The following is a 13049-nucleotide window of genomic DNA, read 5'->3' as shown; positions in this document are numbered from 1 at the left end:
AAATGGACTGCTGGCGCCCTTTTCAGCTTTTTACTACTTTTTACTTATTCGCGATTATTGACTTTTTATTGCGCTCTCATCTACCTATTCTGTTGGTGTAATTTTCTGACAAAATGGCGACGACACCTATTTATTTTTCGTTTATCTGCAAATTTCCCCTAGCTCCGCCACTGTTCCAACCAAATACATAACCTTGACATTCCACCACACCTTATCTTCCATTTCCGAAAGGTATGACTAAGATATAACTTATGCATTTGTGCAAAATATTTGCGAACGGAAGACCACAAAATGGATAATACAGCCAGTATATTTATATGTACAAACGCACTATACCGAACGGCAGTTCCATACCTGCCGATGTCGATTCCATTCTCGATGAGGTATCAACGGTATCGTAAAAGAGAGATCATACCGAGGCATTCTGGAACCGGTTACACCAGCTACAACCGAAATAAAACCGTGTCAAGTTCATTTTGATATGTGCACTTTTCAGTGATGTCAGTATACAGTAAGTTATATAACTATCACAACGTTGTTTTACGCTTGTCACAAGTTGTTTTTATTCATGTAAAAAATGTAGGCTTATTAATGTTCTATTGTTGTAGCGTATATTTTCATAGATACATCTGTTATGTTAGAATTGTAGGCCACTTATAATCATGTATACATCTGTGATGTAAGTGCTGTAGGCCATATATACTCATAGATAAAGCTGTTATGTAAGTGTTGTAGGTCACAGATATTCATAGATAAAACTGTTTTGTTAGTGTTGTAGGCCACATATATTCATATATAAAAATGTTATGTTAGTGTTGGAGGCCACATATATTCACAGATACAGCTATTATCCTAGTTTTATAGGCCACACATAGTCACAGATACAGCTGTTTAGTTAGTGTTGAAGGCCACACATATTCATAGATAAACTGTTTTGTTAGTGTTGCATGTCACATATATTCATAGATATGTTATGGAAGTGTTGTTGGCCACATATGTTCATAGATATATCTATTATGTTAGGGTTGTATGCAAAATATATTCATAGATACAGCTGTTATGTTAGTGTTTAGGCCACATATAATCATAGATACAGCTGTTCTGTTAGTGTTGTAGGCCACATATATTCATAGATATATAAATATATGTTAGTATTTAGGCCACATATATTCATAGATATATAAATATTTGTTAGTATTTAGGCCACATATATTCATAGATACATCTGTAATGTAGATCTTGAAAGCTTCCTATATTAATAGATAAAAATATGTAAGTTAATGTTCAAGCAATAGATGTTCACAAGTTGGCTAGGTAATAGTTGTTAGAAACATATATTCAATAGACAAATACTATTCGTAAGTATTCTAAGCCACAGATATTCATAGCTTAATCCTATTGGTAAGAGTTCTACGCCACATATATTCATAGTTTAATACTATTCGTAAATATATCTAACCCACACATATTCATAGTTTGATACTATTCGTGAACATTCTGAGTCACAGATATTCATAGATTAATCATATTCGTAGGTATTCTATGCGCACACAGATATTCATAGATAGATCCTCGATGTAAAGTGGTGAAAGCCACGGACTTTCATAAGTAAGTTTATTTATGTGTAAAAATTTAGTTGGCCTGACGTTTCGATCCTAGCAGGATCTTCTTCAAAGGCTAAATGACAAGTAACAGTAACAGAAGGGACGAAAACACGCACAGAATACATACAGGTTAATGAGCATGGTGTTTACCATTCATTACTATTCGTAATAATTTGAAACGACATATATGCATAGATTAATCCAATCCGTAAATATTCTAAGCAACAGGTATTCATAGTTTAAGCCTATACGTAAGTATTCTAAGCCACGGATATTCATATGCTTAAACCTATTTTTAAGTATTCAAAGCCATAGATCATCATAGATTAATCATATTCGTAAGTATTCTAAGCCACAGATATTCATAAGCCAGTTTGTAAGTATTCTTAGCCACAGATATTCATCATTTAATCCTATTCGTAGGTATTCTAAGCCAGGTATGCATAGTATAATCGAATTCGTAAGTAATCTAAGCCACAGATTCATAGCTTAATACTATTCGTAAGTATTCTAAGCCACATATTTTATCGATTAATCCTACTCGTAAGTATTCGAGGCCACAGATATTCATAGATTATTCCAATTCGTAAGTATTCTTAGCCGAAGATATTCATAGTTTTATCCTATTCGTACGTTGACTATGCCTCAGATATTCATAGCTTAAGCATATTTGTAAGATTTATAAGCCACAGATATTCATAGATTTATCTTATTCGTAAGTATTCTAAGCAACAGATATGCATAGTTTAATACAATTCGTAAGTATTCTAAGCCACATATATTCATAGATTAATACTATTCGTAAGTATTCGAGGCCACAAATATTCATAGATTAATCCAATTCGTAAGTATTTTTAGCCAAAGATATTCATAGTTTGATCCTATTCGTACGTTTACTATGTCACATATATTCATAGAATAAGCCTATTTGTAAGTATTCTAAGCCACAGATATTCATAGTTCAATCCAATTCGTAAGTATTCATAGCCGCAGATATTCATAGTGTTATCCAATTCGTAAGTTATCTTAGCCACAGATATCCATAATTTAATCCTATTTGTAAGTATTCTTGGCCAAAGATATTCAAAGTTTAATCGTATTCGTAGGTATGCTAAGCCACAGATATACATCGTTTAATCCTATTCGTAAGTATTCTAAGCCACCTATATTCATAGTTTGATCCAATTCGTAAGTAATCTAAGCCATAGATATTCATAGTCTAAGTCCTATTTGTAATTATTCTAAGCCACAGATATTCATAGATTAATCATATTCGTAAGTATTCTAAGCCACAGATATTTATATATAGATCCTAAATGTAAAGTGGTCAAAGCCACAGTCTTTCATAAGTAAGTTTATATATGTTAGTTTTGTTAGCCATGATATTCATAATTTAATCCTATTCGTAAGTATTGATCTGATTTTCTGCGCGTCTGATTGTCTACGCGTCTGCTTGTCTGATTGTCTGTGCGTCTTTGCGTCTGCGCGTCTGTGCCTCTGATTGGCTACACGACTGATTGTATGCTGGTCTGCCTGTCTGCATGTCTACGCGTCCGATTTTCCGATTGTCTGCGTGTCGGATTATCTGCGCGTCTGATTGGCCGCGCGTGTGATTGACTGCGCGTCTGATTAGCCGCGCGTATGATTGCCTGCGCGTCTGATTGCCTGCGCGTCTGATTGGCTGCGCGTCTGATTGGCTGCGCGTCTCATTGGCTCTGCGTCTCATTGGCTGATTGTCTCATTGGTTTATGGCTCATTGGCTAATTGTCTCATTGGCTGATAGGCTGATTGTCTCATTGGCTGCGTGCCTGATTGCCTGCGTGCCTGATTGTCTGCGTTTAGGATTTTATGATGGTCTGATTGTTTAATTGTCTGATTGGCTGCGTGCCTGATTGTCTGCGTGAATGATTGTCTCATTGTCTGATTATCTGCGTGTCTCATTGTCTGCATGTCAGATTTATCCGATTGATCAGATATAAAGCTTATAAACAAAAACAAATTGTTACTTATGAATTAGGTACGTAGGTTTGTGTTGCGTTGCGAATCAAGCTACCAAGTTGCAAAAGGTTTACAAATCCATATTCAGGCTAGACTGTCTAGGTACTGGGATTAGTACAGCACCAAACAGAAATACTGCGGAGGGCTTTTTTCCAACTATTTGGAACACCCGATGTGTAAACATATTTAGAAGGTATCAATGGAACTAACTCCTCGCAAGGTCCTACGGGACGAAAAGAGGGCATAGGCAGGGCCTCAGGGGTAGTTCCCCAGGCTATCAACCATGATTTGTTTTCCTTTTTCCATTTAAAATCAACCATGTGACAATGGAACTAACTACACACGTGTACAATTTGGCAGTAACATGGCGCAAAGAGCACATTTTCTATGGCGGAAAGTACCGATGGCGGAATAACACGGCCCCTGGCACAGTACAGTTGGTTGAAAGAAACACCATGGTAATCGTTTTCACAGGAGTCCCAGTTGTTAGTTGGTGCATAGGGTGCACTCTGTCTGTTTTTTTTTATCGGATCAGTTGGTTGAAATACTATCATTATTCATCAATTTACTGCGTTCCTCGCTTACCTGTCTCCCCACAACCTTGGCACCTAATTATACCGTGCCTAGAATAAACCGGTTACCTTTTTACACTGTGCGCCCTATATAACCGGCACGTCCCGTCAATGTCCTTACATCTCATTCTACCGGAATAACTATATAAATAAATATTGATCAGAATTCAGAATATAAGAGGTATATTAAATTAATGTACTTCTTCATTTAATAAGATGACGTGCAGAAGTGTCAACTCCGAAGGACGTTATTCCTATAATATATGACTTGTTTTGATACATGCTGTTGAAGGGCGGCTTATGTAAAATATGGGCTTCATTACTCGTAAATTTATTAAGTTTAGATGCTCAACGTTCTGAAAAGTTGGTATGTAATTTATTTTAGCTATTTTAAAGAACAAGTTTGCAATATAACTGCTAGACACTCGCTTAAAGCTTGAAAAAAAAACATCTTGGGTGGTGTTGTTAACATTACTAGTAGAAAAAAAAGATAAAAACAAGCTAATTTAAACAGCTGCATTCCTTGATGGTATTAGGATTAATTTTCGGAGAGGAAGGGTGTTTATTATTATCATTTAAGTGGTTACTTTCCAGAGAGGGAATAAGGACGTATGATATAGTTTTACTTGTACAACTAGGAAGCCAGTCAGTATTTACGTACAATGCGTAAGAAAAAAAACTTTACCAATGAAAATCAGAAATAGATGGGGAATCCTATTCCAGCTAATATGGCGTAATTATAAACCTTGGCGAGATATATTATTCGTAAACTGTACAGGGTCGGCTAACGAGGGCTCAATCTGGACAGGTAACAGAATTATGAGAATCAGTTGGACGTTTTAAGTTTGATTCAGGGGAACAATCCTAATGTAATGTTATTTATGTTTGGCAAGATGAACTGCCGTGATTTCAGCGGCAAAATTCCGGTATTTATAACTTCTTTTATGGATTTTACTGTTTAATCATTTGTAACGAAGAAGAGAGGCATTAGTATTTCGTTTAACTAATGGGATGGGAACCTCTGGGGCGTTTTCTTCGATGCTGGGGTAAGAGGTAACACATGCGTCGCCGAATATACCGCAACTTTATTTTGTAACCCTAATCAAAATGTGATGATAGTGGCATTGTCAGGTGATCAAATTCTCTAGTATGACACCCGATTTACACAGAGAACACAGCAATCGAAAGAAAGACATTTATTTTCTGTTGCCCTTATGGTTCGAACGATTTACCGTAAAATCACTGCGACCGCCCATATCAGGATGTTGATAACACAAATGTAACATATATATATATATCAGGCGCGTATCCAGGATTTTCTAACCCGGGGGGCGCGAATTACTATCTAAGCGGAGCGCCACCATCGGTTGGCGCAGAGCGTACAAGAAAATTTTTGGTTTTGATACCCCCCAGATCACCGGAAATGGCACTTCTCGGGCTTGAAAATGAGCAACCAGATGTACACTTTTGCCTGAGAACCAAGTATTTCCCAATTTTTGTTTCCATCCATAACCTTTTTGAAGATTGTCACCAGTCACATATCATGTTCGATCTCATTGCATGTCCTATGGATCATTGCTTTTGTAGGTTATTCTACGTCACGGCCCACAATATCCAAAAGCCCCACTTTTCAAGGTTTTAAGCCCATTACTTGTTGAGAATTTGAAAATTCTCGTGAATAAAATCACTTGAAAACATACCCATAATGTTGCACAAAATTCAATCTATAGACAACCAATATAGAAAAACCTCATTGAACCCCTAACAGACAGGTCAAAATTGAACGAGTAGAGGAAAGTATGATGAAGAATGTTGGTGAGGAAATTTCGAAAATTCCGACACAGTTAATTTATTGGTGTAGAAATATTGCAACCTGTTATAATGGCTTTTACAAAACTTGGTTGAAGGAACAGAAAAATAGGAGATATTTCCGATATCAGGTATATCGAAACCGAACACTTCACTCATAGGCGTAGGTCCCGTAGGAGGCGGGGGCTGCAGCCCCCCCCCCAATTGTTTTCTCATTTTTTCGGGCACCTACTGAAAGAAAAATAAATAGCAATGAATAGCTTAAAATGATCTCCTTGGTAATGTAAATAAAGTTGTAAGCTTGGCCGACATTACTACTGTAAAAGAGAGTTTTGACATAAATGGATCTGTATGCTTTTTCTCCATCTACATAAGACATTTGGTTGTTTACATTAGCATCCGGCGGTATACTGTGGAACTTTCACGGACCGTGCGGTACACGATGCCATACAATGTAATGACCGATCTTGCCTATATGATATTGGCATCGACATGTTGAATGCGCGCTTCGCGCGCGAAAAATTTTGGCTGTTTTTTCGGGCAAGTCATTACAGCCCCCAAATCCAATCTGGCTCCTACGCCTTTGACTACACACATTGACAGTTTTTGAGGCTGTTCATCGTGGAACATGCATTTCAATGCTCACTGATATGATGTAGTATATCTGCTCTTTGCTTTACAAATTCGAACAGGCGTGTAGCGAGTAATTGCCAAGGGAGGGCGAAGCCTCTAGGCAAACTATCTAAGCGAAGCGCCACCATGAGTTGGCGCGAAGCGTACAAGAAAAATTTTGGCCGAAAATGCCTCCCAGATCGCTGGAAATGACACTTCCCAGGCCTTGTAAGTTGCATCTAAGCATTGTCTATTTTGAAATTACTAGCGATGTCATAAAGAAAATTTGCTCGGGGGGGGGGGCGGTCGCCCCCTTCCCGAAATGCGTTATGTTCCCGACGACTCGGTCGAGTTCAAGTACATTAGTGAGAGAGGAAAAACGGAAACGTCAAAAATGGAGTTTTCTGGGTAAGGGGTAGGGTGAGGCGCACACCCCCTCCGTAATCCTTGATCTGTCACTGGCTACCCTGTGTATATAATAGGGATCTTTCTCTTCCCGAGGTCTTGGCTATCTTCTACTCCCTCCTTTTCTCCTTCTTCTCTCTTTTTTCTTTTTCTTTTCCCTTCCTTCCTCTCCTCCTTTTCTTTTTTCCCTCCTTTTCCCTTTTTTCTTCTCTTTTTTTTCTCTCCTCGTTTCCTTACCCCAGAGCCGTATATAGAGAGAGTTTGGCCAACCATGTAACCGATTTGGATTGGTCGAGAGGGAAAACGCCCACACAGGGTGGTAAAATAGGTCCACTTGAGAACTTTATAGCAGACGACACGCATACTCACAGTGTATAGACTATCGTTTGTGTAAACGAAAAAGTACGAAATTATGAAAGAAATGGTGCTGGGGATGCTGCAATCGGTCAGAACATGGATATTGTTGTTTGATTATCCGACTGACCATAAAAGAAGAGGAATTTTTTGGAAGTAGAAAGAACAAGATGGAGATCTAATGAAAAAAAGTCTGTGTAGCCTAGGCCCATACTAGCCATAGGCCCTAGTGTAATACGAGTAATGTACAAGCAATGCGAGAATTTTACGTTCAGACTGGTTTCTGTAATTACATGCATGGCTATTCTCTCTCGTTTTACGATCCACAAATTCGATTTCATTATGCCAGCTCTCCTAATCATAGGCATGGCAGTTTCAGTCGCACATATAGTTATCCTAATTCCTAGTTATTGTATGCCTAGGCTATGCCTAGCCTAAAAAAGTATCACTTTTAGTTTAATGTAAAAGGGTGGGCTAGCCTCTAGGCATCACGTAAAGCCCTAATCCTTAGTTAAGCCCGAAGCATAAGTTAAGCCTGGGCTTAGTTAGACCTGGACCATTCCTTCTATTACTACAACTGTTATAGCACATTACATAATATGGCACAGTATAAGGCCCAATTAAACTAGGTCTAAGGAAAACAAAGTAGCCTAGGCCTAAACTAGTTAGGCTAGGTCTAGGCTCATTGGCAACTTGTGGGTTGTGTACACATACAGGCCTAATTATATAGACCCTTTTTAGTATGCCATAAACAAGTGCCCAAGTTGTTAAATGATCTTGGTTTGTGTTAATTGTCAGCATTGGCCTAGCCTTTTTAGGCTAACATGAATTAGCCTAATTTTTTCTTTTTCAAAAGTATAGCCTAGGCCTTGGTTTAATTTGGATGCAGTCAACTATCATTTATCAAAGTTGCATCAGTACCTCCTTATTCCCTTAATTGACACCCACATTGATGATTGAAGTTAAAAAAAATCTTTTTAAATTATCTTTAGACAGTAAATTTTAACTCCCTGAATTTCAGGACTTTTTTTACAAATCAAAGATGACATGTTCTCTGAAGTAAAACTCCTAACATAAAAAGCCACAGTTAGCAGACTGTGATAATGACAAACCTGGTGAGTGACTACTAGACTGAAATCCAGTTCCTGCAACCACAGCAATAAAGTCTTTGTTTTAATCAATGCACTTGTGTGTTTGAAACTTTCAAATGGACACTCAATGGCAGTTGGTTAAGATATAAGGTTTTACCTTCATCATGGAGAGTTGAAGGGAATCTGCCTCATCATCTGAATAATGGACTCAAGGATAACAACAAATCATGATTGGATAATGATTTTGAGCAAGTAAATATCTGGCAATTTGAAAGTTTGTATTATTTTTTTACATATTATTTGAGCTGTTTAGCTCATACACAAGCAAATGATCAAGTGACAACAACCGATGCAGTATATTTAAAGGTATTGAAGACTCGCCCTAAACCGCATGCCGCGCTCTGAAAAAGTTTACTTTCCGTTGCTTGCAAGTGAAGTTTTTTTTGTGTCGCTACAAAATGCAGACAGTAATGAAACCTGATACCTTGTTATCTTTTATCTAGACCTGAGATGTCCACGATGCTATGTGCACTGTGTTGTGGGTATTGACTGTGATGTTTGTATTGACTGTACACTAATGTCTATTTACAGATGGTAGCAAGCTGTATATGTATTTTCTGGGATCAATGGTGGTGTCTAACACTTCTGTTACACCACATTCGAAACTAGGTCAGATAACCGGCATGAGACGTTTCTTTGTGCGGGAGTCTCCACACCCTTTAAGGAGAAGTATTTATATCCCATTAATAGAGAAAGAATTATGTTTCAATTGGTAGCATGCAACTTAAAATTTTGCAAACATTAGATACAATCAAACAATAACAAGGTTCATTTACATGGTAATCTAATGCCCTTTATTTCACATTAGTCTGTCACATTAGAAGGTCACAGCTTTCAATAATTATACAAACAAATTCCCTTGATGGGTGCTTCGTTAGATTCCTGCAATTTTCAAGTTTATCAATGTAATAAGTTCTGAATGTGGCAATGTGGAGAAGCTTTGGGATAATCTGTGGATAAGACTGCCAGACTATCAACAAGATTCCACATCCATGCAACTCCAACTGCTTCCTTCACCTCCTTGCAGATGTACCACATGTCCAAAAAAAAGTCAGCATTGGTTAATGTAATTAAAATCTGGCTTCCTCCTGAGCTGGCAAATACACATGAATTGTCAAGAACAGATGTCAGTGTGAAACCACTGAAAGATCTTCTCAGCTTTCAAGAAAACAAAGACTTGAAGCCAAATTGACAGAGGCCACACTGATACCATTCCACTCTCATAAGATGAAGGTATCACACACACTTCATTTTGCTTCTGCGATGCAGTGCCTGGTAGACTGTGAGGGTCACCCAATGGATGTTTTAACAACTGCCTGGTTTATAGAGCTCTGCAACAGATAATTCATCCTAATGTCTAGTCGTCATCCTGTCATGGCCTTGAGCAAGTTGAACCCACTTCAACACAAAGCAGCTATTGAATTCTTGTCTAGGTCCTGTCAAATCTCATCACCATCATTGCTGGTTCCAGCTACGCTGACCATGATAAAAGAGTACAATGAGGGTTTTTTAATTCACCCAACAGAGCTTGCATTCCAGTACCTTTGGGCAGCTGAAAAGATATTCAGAAATTGTTATATATAAGTGTGTTTGTATGCATGCATATGTGTGATTTTCTTGCTTTACAGAACAGCTCCATTTTGATAAGCTATGTAACGTGGAAACCTGCCAATCATATGTTTGAAATAGGACAGGCTGAAACGATTCTTAAATGAAAAGCTTAACGACTTCTTGCATTTTTATACATCACTGTTCAGGTAAGGCCAGTAAGGGCAGTATGAAGAATAAGTAACAATTAATAATTATCATTATGGCCATTTGCTGTCTGCATAATAACAAACTGAATGATGTCATCAGCCCTGTGCTCAGTTGACAACACTGACAAGAAGGCACACTATGTCAGTGTGATCCATGAAACCTTATTAAGGACATGACCGTATAGTATATATGTTAATGGAAAATACATAAGCTACAACATACACCAGTATTCAGTTGTTGCAGGTTTTTTTTTTCTCGACAGACCCATTCAATCTGTTGCACCTACTATAGCCTAGTACTACATTCCTGAGAAATTAACACCACAATATCAGTCTTAGGTTTGCCCACAGACTCCCAACTATTGCTAACTCCTACACTCAAGTATATAGTTTAGTTTAGTAGAAAAAAAGACCAGGAGAGACATTCAAGTCCCCATTAAGGACCCTGTACTCATCCAAAGTATTCTTAAACCCATTCACACTACTTGCAATTCAACCTTCTCAGGCAAACCATTCCATCCATTCACAACCCTTGTATAAGTTGTATTAGACTGAAGAGAAAAAGTTATGCCGAATATTAATCCTACTATGTAACTTCTGGAGTTTAATACAATGACCTCTGGTACAACTACTTTTTGGCAAACCTGAAAAGATCAGTGAAGCATAAATTGTCATTTTATGTGTAGGCCTACTTTATTTAATTGAAGGATCTATTAATGTTGGCCTGATGCTATAGTTGTGCGTCTGTAATCTAGCCTAGCCAGGACTGTGATGTGTGCTTTTCGTTTGTATGACTAAAGTAGGACTAGTAGTATGAGGCGTAAAATAAAACAAGTGTAATGACAGGTTTTCAGCTAGTTTTCTATGCATTTCAGGTGTGAAGATAAACGTAAATGTCACTAACTAACGCATACTCTAATTCATTACCTGATATCCATTTTGTTCCTCGTATGCCTGTCAAAATCTGACATTCTGAGTCGCTTCATTTGTTCGCAACGAGCACGGTGTGCAAAGCTGCTATATATTGTGTGTGGTGTTTTTCGTGTTTCGCGCAACTGGTAACGACAACTGGACCTATTTTGATGCCCATGGTTTGCGTGTGACGTCACAAATCGCCAGTTGGCCAAACTCTCTCTATATACGGCTCTGCCTTACCCGGGGGGCGCGCGCCCCCAACGCCCCCCCCCCCCCTGGATACGCACCTGTATATATATGCTCGCATCGCAGTCGAAGTCCTATGCCTAACGTTCGTTAACAAAACAAAGGGATTTGATTGTCGCATGATCTGTTGGGCGGGGCTTGGAAATTTTGATGAAGTTTGTAGAATCTACGGACTCGTTCAAAAATCTGGCGAATTTTATTCAGCTCAAAATGTTTAACGACAGATAACTCAATAAAAATAAGGATTATTAGTATGAAAATTGCATAGAACGATGTTATTTTCATTAAGCTTTAAGGGCAGTAAGATTGAAAGGTCGAAGTTAAAATCTAGGCCAAACACATTGAGACTTTAAGTTTTCTGATTTATTTGTCCCATAGATTGTGCTATTGTCCCATGAGATATTGTAGTTCCTTTTGCTGTTGCGCCAATCACAGCTATGTCAGTTGCCATAGCAACAGTTGCCATGGTAATGGTTAATTACCTTGAGTAGCATCTCTCATTGGTCACGTGTCTCCTTCTAAACGACTTGGCCGATTTTCTCCAAACATGGTAGGAAGGTAACCCGGGTGAAACATCGTGTCTCGCAGATCCCGTAACCAAAGGTCAAAGGTAAAAGTTCTAATGTCAAATTTAGTTTAACTCGATCTGTTGCTGTAACTACTGGTTAAAACATTGAATTGACATGGAACCTTCACAGGTATAATGCACATGTCAAGTGCTATCAAAATATACGGTTGACATGGGAACCGAGGTCAAAGATCACGTGGAAATTTTCAAATGCATATTGTTTTCGAATTTTTGTGTCAAAACCCCTTGTGTCTCCTAAAATAATTTTTTCTTGCGAGGCAGAGATATTTCCATAAGGCGTTAATTTACTACAATCATATTTATCATGATACGGGGTATCACGTTTCTGACGAAAATACCGCATTCTTTTTAATTTTAAATATGCATAATATTTCCTTTCCATTGGCTTTAATTTACAATATCATTCCAGTGAAAATTTATGACTCACTGTTACTTACGACTTAGAACCGCAGTCTAAACTATCTCTATATTAAAAACAGTGTGCTGTACATAGCACACGCAGCACATGACAGAAGCACATAAACTTCCTGCTATTTTCCTGACAGTGATGCGTGTAATACGTTAAGTTCCTGAACAGGAAGTGAAACATTAAGGAGAAACTTTTCCCACGTTTTCCTCGTCTTTCACATTTTCCTAACAATTATAATTAAAGCAGTATAATGAAATTCCACACATTTACGTTCGGCTTCGTTTACTTCGAGGATCGTTGAAGTTAGATTTCCTACATATGTTGACTCGCAATAATCGTCGTAGACATTATGAAAGTGTTGAAATAATTACTAAGTCTGTAATGATAAATATAAAGATTTCTCTTCCAAATTATCCTTAAACCCATGACGTACTACTGGGTGAATGTCAATGAGCTTCCTGGTGGGCTGTACTTCATGTTTAAATGGCTGTTCCTGTTAAACCTTAAGTAATTGGGTGGCGTACAGAACTTTGTTTCCTCATTTTAATATAAGACGCTCAACATACTCAAATTACACCGATTTATATAATTTGGTAAAACATAAGCTGTTGTTCATTTTAGAGGAATT

The sequence above is a fragment of the Apostichopus japonicus genome, chromosome 15, assembly GCF_037975245.1.
Source record: "Apostichopus japonicus isolate 1M-3 chromosome 15, ASM3797524v1, whole genome shotgun sequence".
NCBI lineage: Eukaryota > Metazoa > Echinodermata > Holothuroidea > Aspidochirotida > Stichopodidae > Apostichopus > Apostichopus japonicus.
This window is presented reverse-complemented; position numbering follows the sequence as displayed.